This window comes from Haliotis asinina, chromosome 4 (genome assembly GCF_037392515.1).
Source record: "Haliotis asinina isolate JCU_RB_2024 chromosome 4, JCU_Hal_asi_v2, whole genome shotgun sequence".
Taxonomy (NCBI): Eukaryota; Metazoa; Mollusca; class Gastropoda; order Lepetellida; family Haliotidae; genus Haliotis; species Haliotis asinina.
In genome coordinates, this window is record NC_090283.1 from 54546823 (window position 1) to 54564565 (window position 17743).

At 38.8% G+C, this 17743-nt stretch overlaps 4 pseudogenes; 2 read left to right on the plus strand and 2 right to left on the minus strand.

Moving 5' to 3' along the window:
* The first annotated feature begins 232 nt into the window (after positions 1-232).
* Positions 233-2017, plus strand: LOC137280997 (piggyBac transposable element-derived protein 4-like; annotated as a pseudogene).
* Positions 2018-6079: 4062 nt separating this feature from the next.
* LOC137280998 (uncharacterized) lies at positions 6080-7290 on the plus strand (annotated as a pseudogene).
* Positions 7291-7748: 458 nt separating this feature from the next.
* On the minus strand, positions 7749-8829 carry LOC137280999 (uncharacterized; annotated as a pseudogene).
* A 1756-nt stretch (positions 8830-10585) lies between these two features.
* Positions 10586-16222, minus strand: LOC137281000 (piggyBac transposable element-derived protein 4-like; annotated as a pseudogene).
* Between the last annotated feature and the right edge of the window lie 1521 nt (positions 16223-17743).

Here is a 17743-nt window from a genome sequence, read left to right on the forward strand (position 1 = left end):
ATTGTTAAGTAATATACATTGAAAAAACACCAGCCTAACATAAAACATAACAGATATATTATGTGAATTCAACCAAAGTTTTGTTAATGTTTTTCTTTCTAAAGAGATGGGGACAATGGGCTAGTAAAGCAGGACGTACAAATACTGCATACTAATTAATTAGATACTGCATACACCAGCGCTGGTGTTATGAGTCACTGTAGTGACGTAGTTTTGTGATTGAGTTATGGAAGTGTTTATTTGTTCGACCTGCTGGTCAGGGAGACAAACAGGTATGCAGAGCAGTACCTGCAGGGCCGCACCTTATCACCACAGTGCAGGGCTCGGTCATGGAGACCCGATGACAGGGATGAAATGTGGGCATTTCTTGGACTCTTGTTGGACATGGGTGTCGTCAGGAAGCCAACCATTGCATCCTACTGGAGTGACAGGGGCAAAAACAGGCTGACAGTAACACCATCCTTCGGGGAAACCATGTCGAGGAGCCGCTTCCAAATCATCATGCGGCTCCTCCACTGCAGCTCAATTCTCATGCAGTGCCCCAAGGGCAGCCAGGCCATGATCTTGTGAATGGATCCTTTGCAAACACTCACAGGTAAGCTATTTCAAATTAGCCTGGATAAACACACACACATTTTTAGGATGAATACTCCGAAATGTTTTCTAGATGTAATCAGTGAATCCTTTAATCAGATCTTAGTAAATAATCAAATGAGTTCTGACGATCACAAGAACCAGAAATTGCATACCAGTAATCAACCCCTTTCACTTTTATTCAAGCTGGCCCAGAGTGTTTGCGTTGATGAAAGGACGGTTGGCTTCAAGGGACGACTTCGTCTTGTTCAATACATGGCCAACAAGAAAGCACACAGATGGGAAGTGAAGTTGTGGATCCTTGCCGAGGCAGGTACTGGATACACCCATCAAGTTCGGATCTACAAGGGCAGGAACCTTGGAGGGCCATCACCCAGGGCAGGCCTTGGGCACAGTGTGGTCATGCACTTGATGGAAGTGTCATCTGCGACAACTTCTTCAGCAGTCCGTCTCTCTGCCATGTTCTACTTGACAGGAAGATTTTCTGCACGGAGTTGTCGTCGTCCGGAGGAAGGGAATGCCGAGCTCTTTTGTTGGGAAAGACCACCAAGGGACTCGACAATTGTGAGAAGATAGGATCCACTGCTGGCAGTGATCTTTTTGTGTGTCCTTTGTTGGCAGATTAGTCATTATGATTTCTTTTACTTGTGGCTAACACATAATATCACAATACAGATTTATGAAAGCGAAATATGTTAATTTTATTTCGAAGATGTGTAGAATTTAATAACTTGATAATTGAATGCTCAACATCTACTGTTCCCTTTACAGAAGGCAAGATGGGCTTAACTCAAGGGGCCGGTCTGTCACTCTCCCCTCCGTCGCTCGACTCTACACCACCTGGACGGGGGGGGAGTGGACCTTGGGGATCAACTCATTGCACTGTATGATCCCCATCTGCGCCCCGTGAAGATGTGGAAGAAAATTTTAATCAATTTTAATAACGACTCATCAATTAGATAGTTATCGATAGTCTTAATATATTATTGCTATCAAAGTGTACTTCCTGATGCCTCACTTCCTAAAATATGGAGTAATGTTTTTCCATTACTATAAATCATAGTGATTCTTCAAGAATGAGGTTTTCTGGTGATTATTTGATATAATTACCAGTATAGTCAATGTTTCTTCTCTTCGCTTTACAGTTAATGCCTATCAGACGTTCTTGAACACTCATGGTAGAACGACACTCATGTGACTAGGAGGACTGGCAGACCAAGGACCCATCCTCCTTCCCGACGACTGACCGGACGCCACTTCATTGAAGCTCTGCCTTGGAAGGAAGAGGAATCAGTGTGTCCTCTGTAGAAAGCGACAGAGGACCACAGATGGCTTTGCAGGAAAGGTCAGGACTTGGTGCCCGCTGTTTCCGCCACTATCATTGCTCACATGGAAGAGTGAACGGCTGTATGTACTGACATAGTATCCCCCTTCTGTGTGCGTCAGTCCACTGTTAATAATTTCTGTGAGAATATGACTTACACCCTATTCACAATATTAGAGCAAAATCACGGTGATATATTGTATATAAATTTATTGCATGTAAATATCTTAGTATCATTTGATTGTGAGAATATGAGTTACGCAATATTGCAGCAAAAATCACGGCGAATTACGGTGTATTAATATACCTGATGTAAATATTCTTCATATGATTTGAGTATAAGGATTACGCCATAAATGCAATACTTAAATTATATCGAGCAATTGTATGTAAATATGGTGAATGTAAATATCCCTTAAATTATTTAACGGTGCGATTAATATGTACGCCGTATTTGCAATATTTAATCACGGCGAATTATTGTGTAGATGTACTTACACCATACGTCTTCCATGTATATATAAATATGCATATGATAGATTTCTTTTCATTGTTTTATATGTATGATTAGAACTAAAGTTCAAAGTTGCCGATATTAACTGTTACTAGACATATTTTTACAGTTGTTCATCTCTAGAAAACAAAGTGTTGTAACAGACTTTGTGACACTGCATGTAACTTAATTTTTATGAAGATATACTTTGAAAATATACCTGCACATGTTACCTAATACACATCTTGATAACAAACTTAGGCAAAACATTTCAACGTACTACAAAAAGAGGAATCTGAAGCACTTTATTACCAATTACATGGTTGTTTACTTCATATGATACAGCCAATGAAATGTTGGTCAGTAATGAAATTTTGTGAATATCTAATTTAACAAAAAACATAACTACCCTTATTACATGTCATACATAAAGCACAACAAGTTAACGATATCAGTATATTTCAAATTATCATATCACTCGTGTGCCATATTGTACCAGTGTGGACAAGACTGTAATATAGTTTACTTACCGGAATAGTAAGAATATACATTTTGTGTGGCCATAAAAAAATCATAAAAAAACCCAAATGGATTATCTGGGAGTAATGTGGTTGAAATATTTACTAAGTGCTCGGAAGGAGATACTATATATTGTACAATGAATAAACATTAACAAGCATACTGAGTATTAACAGAAGGCTAGTCTTATTTCTGAGATTGTCCTAAGATATGAGCATTTGTAACTCTTTGGCGAGAATAATATTCTAACCGATGTAGCATACCTACACCATTTTTTGGGATAAGACTATGAAATAAGTTATTATTGCTCTATAACTATTTCCATAATACGTATTTAGTAATACGTATTGCTGGAAGGATTTAATAAAGGTATGGTTCTCAGTAAATCATTATTCATTGTGATGAAAATGTTCGTAAAAATTATTGGTTTTCATTAGTTTCACAATTGCTCGATAAAGTTCACTTTCGAAGTTGGAATAACGTATTAGTAGCCAAAATCACTTTGTGGGGTAAATGTCACGAGCAGGCGCGGCGAACTACTTTCATGCCCGTTTTCTCAAACTCTCCTGTGATTTCAATCTAAATCTTATTACATTAACACATTTGCATGGTAAAACAATAATTTTAAAATTAACATTTTCCGCTCAAATTATGTCAATTCAGTGTAATATGGATATACACATGTCACAGTACGGCCATGGATTGAACTGAACATCGACGGAAAGTTTCACGAGGTTCAGACTCAGATCACCGGACAAATTAACAACATTCACGAAATAAAAAAATCACAACGAAATCGAATTTTCTCACACATATCAGGTAATACACTGACATTGCCATGTATGCCTTACGTACCGCATGACAGAAACCGAAGGGGACGGGAATTGAATTCTGGCAACATCGCCTAACTTGCAATGGCCCTAAGCATATGACGTCCAGCACGTTGCATGAGGTCACTGCGTTTATCATGTATAAAATACGGCGGTATTGCAGATTCCATGAATTACCAAGCCAAATCATTCACGTTTATCCAACGATTACGACATATGGTTCTGGCAACTTACCTTCTCAGTTGCTGTCGAACAGAATTGTAAACTGCAGGACAAAATAAAGTAAATCCGAAACCAGACACACGGCTTAACATTGCCGGCGACATTTTCAAATATGCAAAGCTGTTGCCATCACAATAGATCTTGCTCTTTCCAAGGATTTATGCTTCATATTTTCTTAATTGTGACATTTCCATTTCTATTCTTCATAATGGTTTTGAATGAAACAACAACTGCTTCTTTCTCTAGACAAGTAGATACGAGACTAACACTTTCATTCGTCTGTATGCAAATTTCGATGACGTGACCGCCATCGCACGGTAGGAGTGTTTGAGCGAACGACATCACGGGAACCATATTAAATGCTTCTGGTGGGCAAGGAAGTAAAATTAAAAAATGCTTGATTATTTCTGAATTTTACCGAATAAAATTTTATGAAAATAGCACGAATAATTTAGATTCACTGCACCGAAAAACATTCTTGCACTGTTTACTAAATATTTTTAGTTGTAGATTCGTTTCAGTATTTTTTGAAAAAAACGTCAATAATTATCTCACAGTACATGTTTTACGTCAATATTCAAAATTGAACGAAGACACTTCATACAGATTTTAGGTGTAAGATTTCATTCATATATCACGAACAGTTTTTTCCGGCAAGACACTCATGGGAAAACATTGTAGTGTAACCAAATTTCGTGATGGAGTAAGCATTAACTCCGAAACGTTGTGTTCTCATATAAAGAAGTTGACATCCATAACAAATCTTCATTCTTTTGTATTTCACTTTTAAGTGCCCTTCAAAGACTTGTGACAAATGGCGTCTCACAAATTTTAACGATTTTGTAATGGGCGATTTCGCTGGCTTCCTTTTCGTTAGATATTTCATTTTCAACATCTCAGTTGTGAATCAAACTGGCTACGGTAAGATGTTTTGTTTATTACTTCAAATTTGAGATTTATCGAGACCACGATTAGCCCGATGCGCCATGCACACAAAATGGCTGCCGTGGAAAATTCTCTAAATTAACATTGTATGCATTTTGGACAAGCAACTTACGTTTATAGAAGAAAATAATATAAAGTATTTACATGAACAGAACAGGAAATGACCGTACTTTAACAGTGTGGATTTTTATGTTGGTGGGTAACACCATTTGACGTACAATTTAGCCTAATGTGTGCAGTTTTCATAGCGCCTCGCTCAGATACACTCGGCACAGCGATGACGCACGGGTTATTTCTATGTGGCATCCAGGGGGGTTAAAAACTTCACAACGAGTGACGATTTACTCAAAACTTCACCCTTATTTACCTTGCAAGCAATGTGTATTACTGTAATTGTAACTGACAGTAATTGCACCACGGTTCCGAGATCTTATTCATGTTTAAAATGTTCCTTAGCCAAGATTATTATCACACATACGTCTTGTATGTATATTGTAGTTGCAAGTTCAATTAATATATGTATATAAATTCGCAAGAACTAACAGTAATGACTAATGAGTAGTTCGACAGATTGACTCGTATATGTCAGGCGATTTCGTCATTCGGAGATTGTTTTAGACATTAAATCGACGGAATTGCAAAGTAATATTAAAAACTACTTACGTAGACGTGTTTCCGGAAGTCATGTTAGCTACACTATATCCGTTTAAAGTAATGTCACGTCTTGTTTGTATATTAGAGAGGTTGAGCAGCGCGACGTGTACATGTACGGCTACGGGTGATTAGGGGATTCCCCTATATACGTGTGTATTACGTCATCACTATTTGCTAACCTGTCGTCCTACAAGTTTCCGCTGTCGCCTACTTCGAAGGATACACGTAAATGAAAACTTGTGAGCATTTTTTAAAAAACAGCTGAACAGACTGTTGAATCCTAAAGATAGTATATTAATATAAGTATCAAGGTATCATCCAGTATTAAAATTGTGACAAGTTTCTGTGAAATATAGCGAGTTATTTGCAATATTTTAGACTCGATATTTAGCCTATCATTCCTGAAGGTCATCGTTAGAATCGTTGATATCAATAGTTTGTCAATATTATTTATATATGTTGCAGACATGTGCATTATGAGTAATTACGAATTTCAGTATGGCACAACGCAAAACCCAAGTCAGGTTCTCTGAAAAAGACGATGTGACACTGCTCAGGGAAGTGTTGGCTTCCAACCCGTTCAAAGACAAGGGCAAATGGCAAGCAGTAGCAGACAATTTGACAACTACACGGTCAAACTTTAGTGTCGATACAAGGCGAGTTCGTGAGAGGACGCATTTGATGTTGGACCAGTTCAAACAGAAAACTGCGGAAGATTTAAGAAGGTAATAAATTATGTAACAGTTAATTTTACGCATGTGTAGATAGCCTATAGCATAGGCTATCCAATTTGAATATTAAAAAGCGTAGATCGGTTATAATGAGCCGCTAAGATAACAAACAGCCCAAATCTATTTACTTATATTAATATTTATCCAAAAATCTACGCAATACAGTTTGAAAATGCAAAACAGGTTGTTGTAAACAGATTAGGTCTTGTCAGAAATGTGCATAATGTGCGTAGGGTTTTCACCTAGACGAAATAAAAAATATATATGTATATGTTAAAAAATTAACATTGTTTTTGACATTACTGTTTAATTCAAGTTGAATTAAATTGGAAATCTTAGAGTAATCATTTTGTGATATTTAGGTTTAGTAGATCTTTACAATACTACTCCTCTGATATTGTTGTTTTCCATTTCTGGCAACCCAGAGGAATTTGATGAAAAGATAGCTCTCTTGGAAGAAATATCAGAACTCAGGGAGGAAGAGGATAGGAATCGTGAGGAGGAAAAGTCAAAGAAAATTGCGATTGAGAATAAAGGGAAAGAAAACAGAAAGAGAGCTATGGAGGGTATGAGTAAAGGTTTGTGATTCTTTCCTATATATTGAAAACACAATGTGAAACATCTTGATGTAAAACTTACGCAAAGTAGCAATGGTATATGAATGTTTTTGGGGGGTTGTTGTTGTTGTTGTCTTAAATAGGGTCTTAAATATGAATATTTGTTACCTGAATTCAGATCACTCGGAGGAGACAACCCTTAATAAGAGGAGAAGCAGCACCAGCGTGCTAGACTACCTGAAATGTAAGTCGGAGCAGGAGGTAGAGCTGAGAAGAGAAGAACTGAACATTAGAAAGGAAGAATTGAAACTTGAGAGGGAAAGATTTGAACAGGAGAGAGAAGAGGAGACAAAGAATGGAGATGGAAAGCAAAGAAAAGACAGCTTTGTTTGAATTCTTACAAAAATTTATTAACAAATAATCTATATGAAGGAAATGTGCCAAAACAAATTCAGAAGAATCAAGGTGTAACTTCAAATGTACCTCTAACAGATTTGCATTGAATAAATATATGTGACAATGGAATATGCAGTTATGTTTAGAATCAATAAATCACTAACAGGAGCATAGCTACGGTATTCGCTTAGGAAATTGCTTACAAATAGATGACTGTAATTGTAGCAATGAAATATCTTTGTCTTTAAAAAATTCATTAAATTCTCATTCAATTAATACTATTATTTCGCCCACGCATACAGAATGGCTTAGCTGTGCCCCTGTAACGCTGCATGAAAGGGGTGTGGTAGGGTAGTCTAATGGTTAAAGCATTCGCTTGTCATGCTGAAGAACTGGGTTCAATTTCCCCAGATGGGTACAATGTATAAATCCCATTTCTGGTGTTTCTCGCCGTGATATTGCTGAAAGCGGCATAAAACTCTGCTAACACATTCTACATGAAAGCACAGGTCTGGAACAGTTATGATCTAGTTTAGTTGTGTATGTAATTGATGGTGGATCGAGCTGAAAGAAAGAGCTAGTTTCACTTCCATACAGGCACGTGTGGCAGTTTGTGAGGATAGCAGCAACTTTGTAGTATTTACCAACTGGCTGCAAATACAGTTTTTGGTTCTTTTTGAAATCTAGAAATGCAAATAGTGTGAGCAGCTTGCCAAAAGTCCACTCAACACAGATTCTGACGGCTGACATCTTCTTGTTGAATAGAGCTTGATTAGCTGTCATCACTCCTCCTCTGTATGGTGCAATTATGTAAGGTGAAACTGGATATGCTGGGTCTCCATATACACAAAATACATTGTTTCGAAATGTCATATTCTCTGACATATCTTTTTCAACATCGCTTTCTCGTAACATACCAGCATCATGGCGGCGGCCTTCAATGGGGCCATACAAATGGGCTATCATTCCATTCGGTGTTACTATACTCTGGTACTTTAAACCATGTACTCGTTTATGTCCATTGAAAACGAGTTTTTGGTTTTGTTGAGGCCGGCATATCGGTCGCACAGTACCATCAATAAACCCCCAGCAGTTAGTGAGAGGTGAACCTTGGTAATGAATGGAACGAGACATATCTTCCAGATGATCATGTGATAGCCAGGGTTTGTCTAGATTGTCCAGTAAATGATTGTGCATATCATAAATGTAATTTAAAACAGTATTAAAAAATGTGAGACAATTCTGAAGTCGATCGACCAAAAAAGTGCTTTAAGTCTTCAAGCCGATTTGGATAGGAGAGTCTTCTAAGGAGAATGCACAGACCATCAATGCCTGGACAAGTTGTACGATTCGAGCAGTGGAATTCGTCAGGCAGCAGTAGGGTTGCTTTGAGTGTGAATAAATCTTCTCTAGTAAATCTGAACCACTTACGGCACTGATCGTTAGTAAGTTCATGTAAATTAATGTATCTTTCGGGCAAAATATCATCTTCTTTCAAAGCAGAAAGCAACAAAAGATCATCGTTATCTTCCACAGCAGCCAAAAGATTTATATTTGCCGCCATTACTAACTTTATTCACACGAATGTAAGCATGTTACAGACTTGTCCAAGTCGGAAAATTTGACCAATCAAAGGCCGTTTTACATACACATGTAATGTACCAGCACACGTACCCGTACACGTAAGATTTACTCATGTTCACACAAGTTTTGTAGCGTGTACGCGTACGTGTAAGTTACACGTAGCCGTACATGTACACGTCGCGCTGCTCAACCTCTCTAATAAATTGCATTGTTCTCCCTCTAACGTTCGTTGTTTTCTGCTGTGAGTGTCATCGGAAGTAGAATGACGTCACATTGCATACTCTCGTTCTAAAACAGTTGGAGACATAACAGACTCAGGGTAAGTCGAAGTTTTTTTAGCAGGGATATTATTTCGGAAAGTCTACAGTTACATAGGTAGTTTTAAAGAGTCTTACAGCTGATTTAAAATAACTACAGTGCTGCAATCTGGGCATTGCCTTTGAGCACCTTAGTTATTCTTGGGGGATAAAAAAAATATAGAAATTGCAGAAATAATATTTTTTCCCTGGAATGTAGTAACGGACATGCCACTAGACTAGGAAAACTTGAGTTCGCCTTGCAGTTGCCTATCTTTAAACTGAATTGTAATTTATGTAAGAATAACGAACAAAGTAAAATTTTTATTGGTTTTATTACTTGCTAGAATTTTCTTTTTATCCGTTTTTTTATGTAATTTGAGAAACTGACGGTTCAGGTGGAGCAGAACATCCTGACAACCTCCGTTGCTCCACCCCTAACTCTTTACAATTACTATATACGTATAATGGAAATAGTTATAAGGCAACAAAAACCTATTTCATAGTCATAACAAGAAATTGGGATAGATATGCTATATTGGTTAGAATATTCTTACCATCATTGCCAAAAGTTACAAATGCTCGTATTTTAGACACTCTGAGAAATACGATTAAAAGTATGTTAATACTCATTATGCCTGCTAACAGTTAAGATTGACGTGTTTTTCTAGTTCATTCAAAATGAAAGTTCTCGCAACGTTTAACCTCAGATTCAGATATGTCCCAGGGTAGAACAGGCCTTCAGCAACCCATGCTTGTCGTAAAAGGCGACTAACGAGATCGAGTGGTCAGGCTTGTTGACTTGGTGGACACATGTCATCGGTTCCCGATTGCGCAGATCGATGCATAAGTTGTTGGTCACTGGACTGTCTGGCCAAGACTCGGATTTACAGGCCGCCGCCATATGGCTGGAATATTACTTAGAGCGGCGTAAAACTAAACTCACTCTATTCCGATATATACGACAATGGAAAGAAATCTCTCATACAATAAACATATTTATTTACATGACATATATGGTACAAGTGTGTGTGTGTATATATATATATATAATGATTCGCCGTGATTTTGCTTGAATATTGCAAATACGGCGCACATGTAATTCTCACCATTAAATCATTGTAAGGAGATTAACATTCACTACATTTATGTTCATCAACTCGCCATGACTGCTTTTAGTGTTGCATACACGGCGTAATCCTTACACTCAAATCACATGAAGAATACCTACATCCGATATTTTTATAAGCAGTAAGTCGGCGTGATCTTTGCTGCAATATTGCAAATACGGCGTAAGTCATATCCACACAATCAAATGATATTAGGATATATTCACATGCAATAATTTATACACATTTCACCGTGATTTTGCTCTTATGATGTGAATACCGCTTAAGTCATAGCTGACGCACACAAATGGCGAAACTGCCTGAAGGGATACTATGTCAGTACATGCTGCCGTTCACTCTTCCATGTGAGCGATGATAGTGGCGGAAACAGCGGGCACCAAGTCCTGACCTTTCCTGCAGAGCTATCTGTGGTCCTCTGTCGCTTTCTACAGAGGACACACCGTTTCCTCTTTCCAGTCAGCACTTTCAAAGAAGTGGCGGCCTGTCAGTCGTAGGGAAGGAGGCTGGGTCCTTGGTCTGCTAGTCCTTTTCGTCACATGAGTGTTCAGTCAGTGAAGGGACATGTGGAAGTCCAGACGGAGGTTGGGTTTTACCATGAGTGTTCAAGAACGTCTGATAGGCATTAACTGTAAAGTAAAGATAAGAAACATCGAATAATTATTTTGAATAATGACTAGAAAAACTCAATCTTGAAATAATCACAATAATCAAAATACACCGTAATTTGTACTAATGAATGTTCAATTACTCCATAGTGAGGCATTAGTAAATAGTAAAATCTCCATTCCTCAACGTTATTTTAGGTTTGTACAATGTTATGCCTTGTCAGTTGTAGTGTTTATTTTTGAAGATCACGATGTCATATAAATTTCCCAGTACTTCTGTATTAGATTTCTTGAAAATCTCATATTTCAGCTGTAAAAAATTAGAAAGGTGAGTTTCAGGGGGGCATTAAGCAAAGAAGGTAAGTTTATCTCATTTTTTAATATCAAAATGCTTAACTTACCTTACAAGAACAAATCTCCGCTTGCATTAAATTCATCTTGAGCATCAGTTTCTTTGTTTTCAATTTCAATAATTTTGAAGTATTCATGGGGTTTTTTGGGGGGTCGAACACACGGCGGATAAACGTAAGAAATGTAACAAAAGAATCATCGGAACAACGTAAATATGTCTTTCTCACAATGTACTCCACAAATCAGCTATCATACAATCCCTTTCGCTGTTCCATATCTGGGCAGGGACGCTTTCACCGCTCTCCATGTACTCTCAATTTTATTAGTGCACGCACCATTCTCCGCATTCGCAAATTCCTTACTGTGAGTCACATGCTCGTAACCCACTTCATTTAATCTTGCATACGCCTTCCAACAATCTGAATGAATTACTGATCCCGGGCGCACCCACTTTCTCAGCACACTCAAAAGGGTATCCGCATCACGCTTTTTCACAACTTCCTGTTACTTTCTTTCCGGATACCCACAAACACCATCCACTCGCCTTCTTCGGTGAAACTTGCGCTTCCCAAACTTACTCTTATCAATCTCCACTTTAATCAATCCACCTCATTCTCGTCTTCCATCAGAAACAAACACACATCTCTGCAATAATTATATCAGTCGACCAAAGTGTGAACAGAACCCAAACGCAAGTGCACTTTCACAAAATTCTCTCGCCCTTTCAAAACCCAATAAAATGTCAATTTCATGATTTCACTAACGGACAAATGAGACTTAAAAAACTAAGAATGACGCTTTGCTACAATTTTCTGGTTACATTTCTTATTTGAACAACGCCACACATAACCCTCACTCCGACTCGAATCTTTCCGTTTTTCCATACTCCCACTTCACACTAAAATCTCCAATCAAACCAAACGCTTCCAACAGCTTTCTATCATCCCTACACAACTCATACAAATCATCATACACCATTCTCCTAACAGCCATTGCTAAGCAAGTGAAATGAACAAAGTTTAATCAAGCGACAAGCAAAAATACAACTCACCAACCGTGCGCGTTAAAGTTGTGGCATTCGGAATTTCCCTTCCATTACTAACGATTGAGCTTTTTTGGAGCGTTACTAAAAATCGTGATTTTAAACTCTCGTCTTTCAATTTTTAAATTAAATTTTTGCCAGTAAACACGAAAATGACCTCTAAAGTCGTCTAAAATGCCTCCTAACGGAGATCAGCCTGCTCTCGTGTGCTTTTCCTGTATATAAGACGCGCTTCGCTTACTCCTAAAGGCGCGAGCACACACTATAGAATAGATTTCTACTTCCGGGTGCCTGCCAAAGTGCAATAAGTTGATCCCCAAGGTGAACTCCCCCATCAAGGTGTTGTCGAGTTGAACGACTGAAGTGAGGGTAACATACCGGCCCGTGAGTTAATAAGCCCATCTTCCTTTCTGTAAAGGAAACATTACATGTTGAGCATTCAATAAGTCATTAAATTCTACACATCTTCAAAATAAAAATAAGATATTTCACTTTCATAAATCTGTATCGAGATATGTGTTAAAAAGAAGATCGCCATATGCAACAGACATCATAATGACTAATCTTCCATACAGGACAGGTAAATTCTTATTAAAAATATATATACCTTCTACTACACATTGCAGAAAAAATTGTGAAGAACTACCTGTCTGAGCACGGCCAGCAGTGGACCCTATCTTCTCACAATTATCGAGCTCCGTGGTTGTCTTTTCCCAACGAAAGAGCTCGGCATTCCCTTCCTCCGGACGGCGACAACTCCCGTGCAGAATGTCTTCCTGTCAAATATGGCATGGCAGAGAGACGGACTGCTGAAGACATTGTCGCAGATGAAGTGGTGACCCTTGTCGAGATGAGGGTCCATCAAATCCATGACCACATTGTGCCCAAGACCTGCCCTGGGTGGTGGTCCTGTAAGGTTCCTGCCCTTGTTTATCCGAACTTGATTGGTGTATCTAGTACCCGCCTCGGCAAGGATCCACAACTGTGTGCTTCCTTGTTAGCCATGTATTGAACAAGATGCTATCGTCCCCTGAAGCCAACCACCTTTTTCATCCACGCAAACACTCTGGGCTAGCCTGAAAAAAAGTGAAAGGTTTTGATGCAAACATGTCAATATTTTATGCAACATCAGGTTCAGGTGATGTTAGAATTCATTCACTAAAATGGGATTACAGTACGATTAAACTCATTTTTTTTAACTCCTTTGACGATCCCATATGAAAGACTTGTCCTAAGCGGAACACCAAACTCGCTCTTAAAAAAAATTGTGGTTATTTCATACCGAGCGTTTAAAAAAGTCGCCAAAAAGCCATCTGCTTCTCTCTCGCCCACCAACAAAACCACAGACAGGTTACGTAACTGTCGCCTGAGTCCTGCAGTGACGTCATAGGAAGAACGCTTTTCAGTTAGTAGTATAGGAATTGTGTAGGAAGCTTGTCATTTTGCGGATTTCTCGACGTCAGCAAAGACATGGCGAATTGTTGCGTTGCTGCTTTGGATCGGGTGATGGTGTCCACCGGACCCCGTACTTTGTGCTAGAATGGATGTTTGTGTGTGCAAAGCGAGCATTGTTGAAGCCTGTGTTATATACTAAATCAGATGGTTCGCCCCTACCTCGCTTCCAGGATAGAAGATGCTAGTGACATTTCTTTTCATCCAGTTATAAAAATCAAGATTACTTCCTACACATTACTGGCCAAAAGGATTTTGTGCCAACATAACGATTTCTTCTTCCGAAGCGAGGTTGTGGTCGAAGTGACAATATTATAGTAAGTAAGATTATACTGACCCCGCATCACTTCCAAAAGTGAAATTGTTATGTTACAATGTCATGCAAAATCCCACTGTCCATCAATCAAATATATATGTTACTATCAGAAGAAATTATTTTTTACTCGGAAGCGAGGTTGTGGTCGAAGTAACAATATTATTGTAAGGCAAGTGTACGTGACAGACATGCGCAGAAGTCATATTTACATCGAAGCGAGCACTAACGCAGCCGCCTTTTTTGTTTACTCCGGCGAATAACTATCGCTGCTTTATGGCTTTGTTTTACCTATTACATTACCCTTGGATACTAATCGAGAGTCTACTGTAGACCCTCATTCCTCAACATTAGTTTTATGTTATTGTCAATTGCAGTGTTTACTGATTTTTGAAGATCACGATGTCATATAAATTTCCCAATACTAATGTAATATTTCGTTGAAATCTACATTATTTTCACATATTTACTAGTCATTTCCTTTTCATTGCTCATAAAGAAATAAGGCAAGTTAAATTGATTTCTAATATCTAAACGCTTCACTTACCTTAGAACAAATTTTCGCTTGCAATTAAATTCACCTTGTACACCATTTTCTATATTTTCCGTTTCACTCATTTTTAAAGTAGATCTGTACATTGGTGATAGACGTAATAAATGTAACAAAGTGATCATCGGAACAAAGTAAATATTTCTTCCTCACGATGTACTCCGCTAAATAACTATCATACAATCCTTTCGCTGTTCCATACCTGGGCAGGGACGCTTTCACTGCTCTCCATGTACTCTATCTTATTTGTGCGCGCACCTTTCTCTGCATTCGCAAATTCCTTACTATGTTCTTCCTGTCACATGCTCATAGCCCATTTCATTCAGTCTTGCATACGCCTTCCAACAATCTGAATGAATTACTGATCCCACTTTCTCAGCACACTCAAAAGGGTATCCGCAACACCATCCACTCGCCTTCCTTGGTGAAACTTGCGCTTCCCAAACTTACTCTCATCAATTCCTAACCCAGCTATCGTCTCATTCTCCTCTTCCATCACAAACATCTCTGCAGAAATTAGATCAGTGATCAGAACCCAGACACAACTGCACTTCATTCTCTCGCACTAGGTAAACCCAATAAAAATGTCAATTTCATGATTTCACTAACGGACAAATGAGACTTAAATAAAACCAAGAATAACGGTTTATTCCACCTAACACAGATTACAACCTCGCGACACCAATCGATCGTCTATGAAAACAAGGATTGCAACTCAGAAACTAGGCAAAGCAGGAGACAAAACTAAATGGTAGTAGATTGAGAGAACATATAGCTTTCATTTTTCACAACAGCTGTCGCGATTTCAGGTTTGTACAAACCTGTAAACGAAATAGTTCACCCCCTGAAATGTAGATGAATTCTGCATAGACGCTCATAGATGTACCTCATATTACGTCACGGAGGCGCGCCGCTGTGATTGGTTCAAATTTCGTGCGCGGCTGAGAATTGTGCGCTGTTGTCAAAAAGGTCGAATTCAGGTAAGTAAAGATCGATATGAGAAATTTATAATGACGGGGTTTCATTTATGACGATCCCAATGAGTGATTCATGTATTTGCACACCCTAGATTATATGGGATCTTTAATGGATTCTATGATTACATCCAGAAAACATCTCATACCATACATCCTAAACATGCATGTTTTTAACCAGGCTCATTTGATGTAGCTTACCTGTGAGTGTTTGCGAGGGATCCATTCACAAGATCAAGGACCGGCCTGATATTGTGGAGGGATGTTATGACCTGGCCGCCCTCGGGCAGTGCAAGGGAATTGTAGCTGCAGTAGAGGAACCGCATGATGATCTGGAAGCGGCACCTCGACATGGTTTCCCCGAAGGATAGTGTTGCTGTCAGCCTGTTTTTGTCCCTCTCACTCCAGTAGGATGCAATGGTTGGCTTCCTGACGACACCCATGTCCAATAAGAGTCCCAAGAAATGCCCATGTTTCTTCCCTGTCAATGGGCCTCGATGACCGAGCCCTGCTTTGCGGCGATAGGTGCTCTGCATACCTGTTTCTCTCCCTGTCCAGCAGGTCGAACAAATGAACACCACCATCCCCTCTTACAAGTTGCTGGTCAAAGTATTCTATAGGAGGGGCATCATCACCTGACAAATACATCAGTGTTTGCATCTATGCATGTATTATTATTGCAAGTCAACACTGGTCATATCTTCACTTTTCGCGTGCAATCAAAATCAGACCCTTGAAGGTCCCGAGTAGATAATAAAGAAGATGTATCACACCACATTTGCGGTGCTCTGACGTCACCAGCTTACCTAATGACCTTATGTCAACAGTGGGTTGAAAAGGTATTGTCCTTATGTCAACAGTGGGTTGAATACCCACTGTACTCATGGCGCAGCTGTGTCAGTAATGTATTGAAATCGAATTGATTAGGTTTCTATACACTGGCACTCCTAGATGTCATTAACTCTTTGGACTGAATAGCTGGTACATCTGTGTCAATAACGTATTGTAATTGAACTTAATAGACCCAGTGTTCCTACGTCGTGGATATACCATCAGTGTCACGCCTTGTGTCAATAATGTATTGAAATTGAATTGAATAGCACCCCCATTGTGTATTGCGTCGCAGATAACCATTGGTTCCACGCCTTATGTCAATAATGTATTCAAATTGAAATGAATACCACCCCCTGGTGTATTTCGTCGGAGATATACCGTTGGTGACACACATTCTGTCAGTAATATATTGATATCAAATTGAATAGCCCTGCTATTACTGCGTCGCAGCTATATAGTTGTTACCACACCTGTCAACAGAGGGTTGAATGTCTATTGTGATCACAACGCACCTGTGTCAATAATGTATTGAAATCGAATTGAATAGCATCCTCTGGTGTATTGCGTCGCATATATATTGTCAGTGTCTTAGATCAACATATTTTTTTGTTTTGCTTCCACTCTTATAAAAGTGATAGACTTAAGGTCTCAACCCTACTTCCTCCCAACTGGCTTCATACACCAGTCGAACCTTTTCTTCCTCCCCTACCAGAAGGGTGCCTCAGAGTTTGGACTGATAGAACCCTTGAGTGAAGGTACGAGTGTTTTTGTTTGTTTTTGTTTTTTTAAAAGAAACCTTCATAAACAATTTCTGTTGAAATAACCAGTTTTAGGACATTATCAGTAATACGTTCCTTGAATGAACAACACAACAAATGTCATAATAATTTTGGCATTGTATTTCAGAATATTCTTCTTCACATCCACATCGTTTGCTAGATTACATTTATACTGTCTCAAAATAACAGTGAAAAATGAATCCCTCATAACGTACTGCACTTCAATCGAACTGGACTTACACTATGCATCATTTGGAAACGTCATATATTCTCGATGTTTTTACAGAGACATATAAAAAGTCAACACAAAGACAGTCCACTCAGCACAGCTTCGCGTCAATCATTTACATGTCGTGCCTGCTGAAAGACATTTCCAACAGTCAAAGACCTCACCAAACACACTAGACAGAATCACTTTTCTTCCACCAGTTCACAACAACAAAGAAGTGGTGGGTCAGCTCAATGAAGGAAAACTAACAGCGATAATGAACAATCATGCTCTAGACATGCATTGAATGGGACTATGGGGAAATTTGATTTCATTCCTCAAGGTCAAGAAGGGAACGAT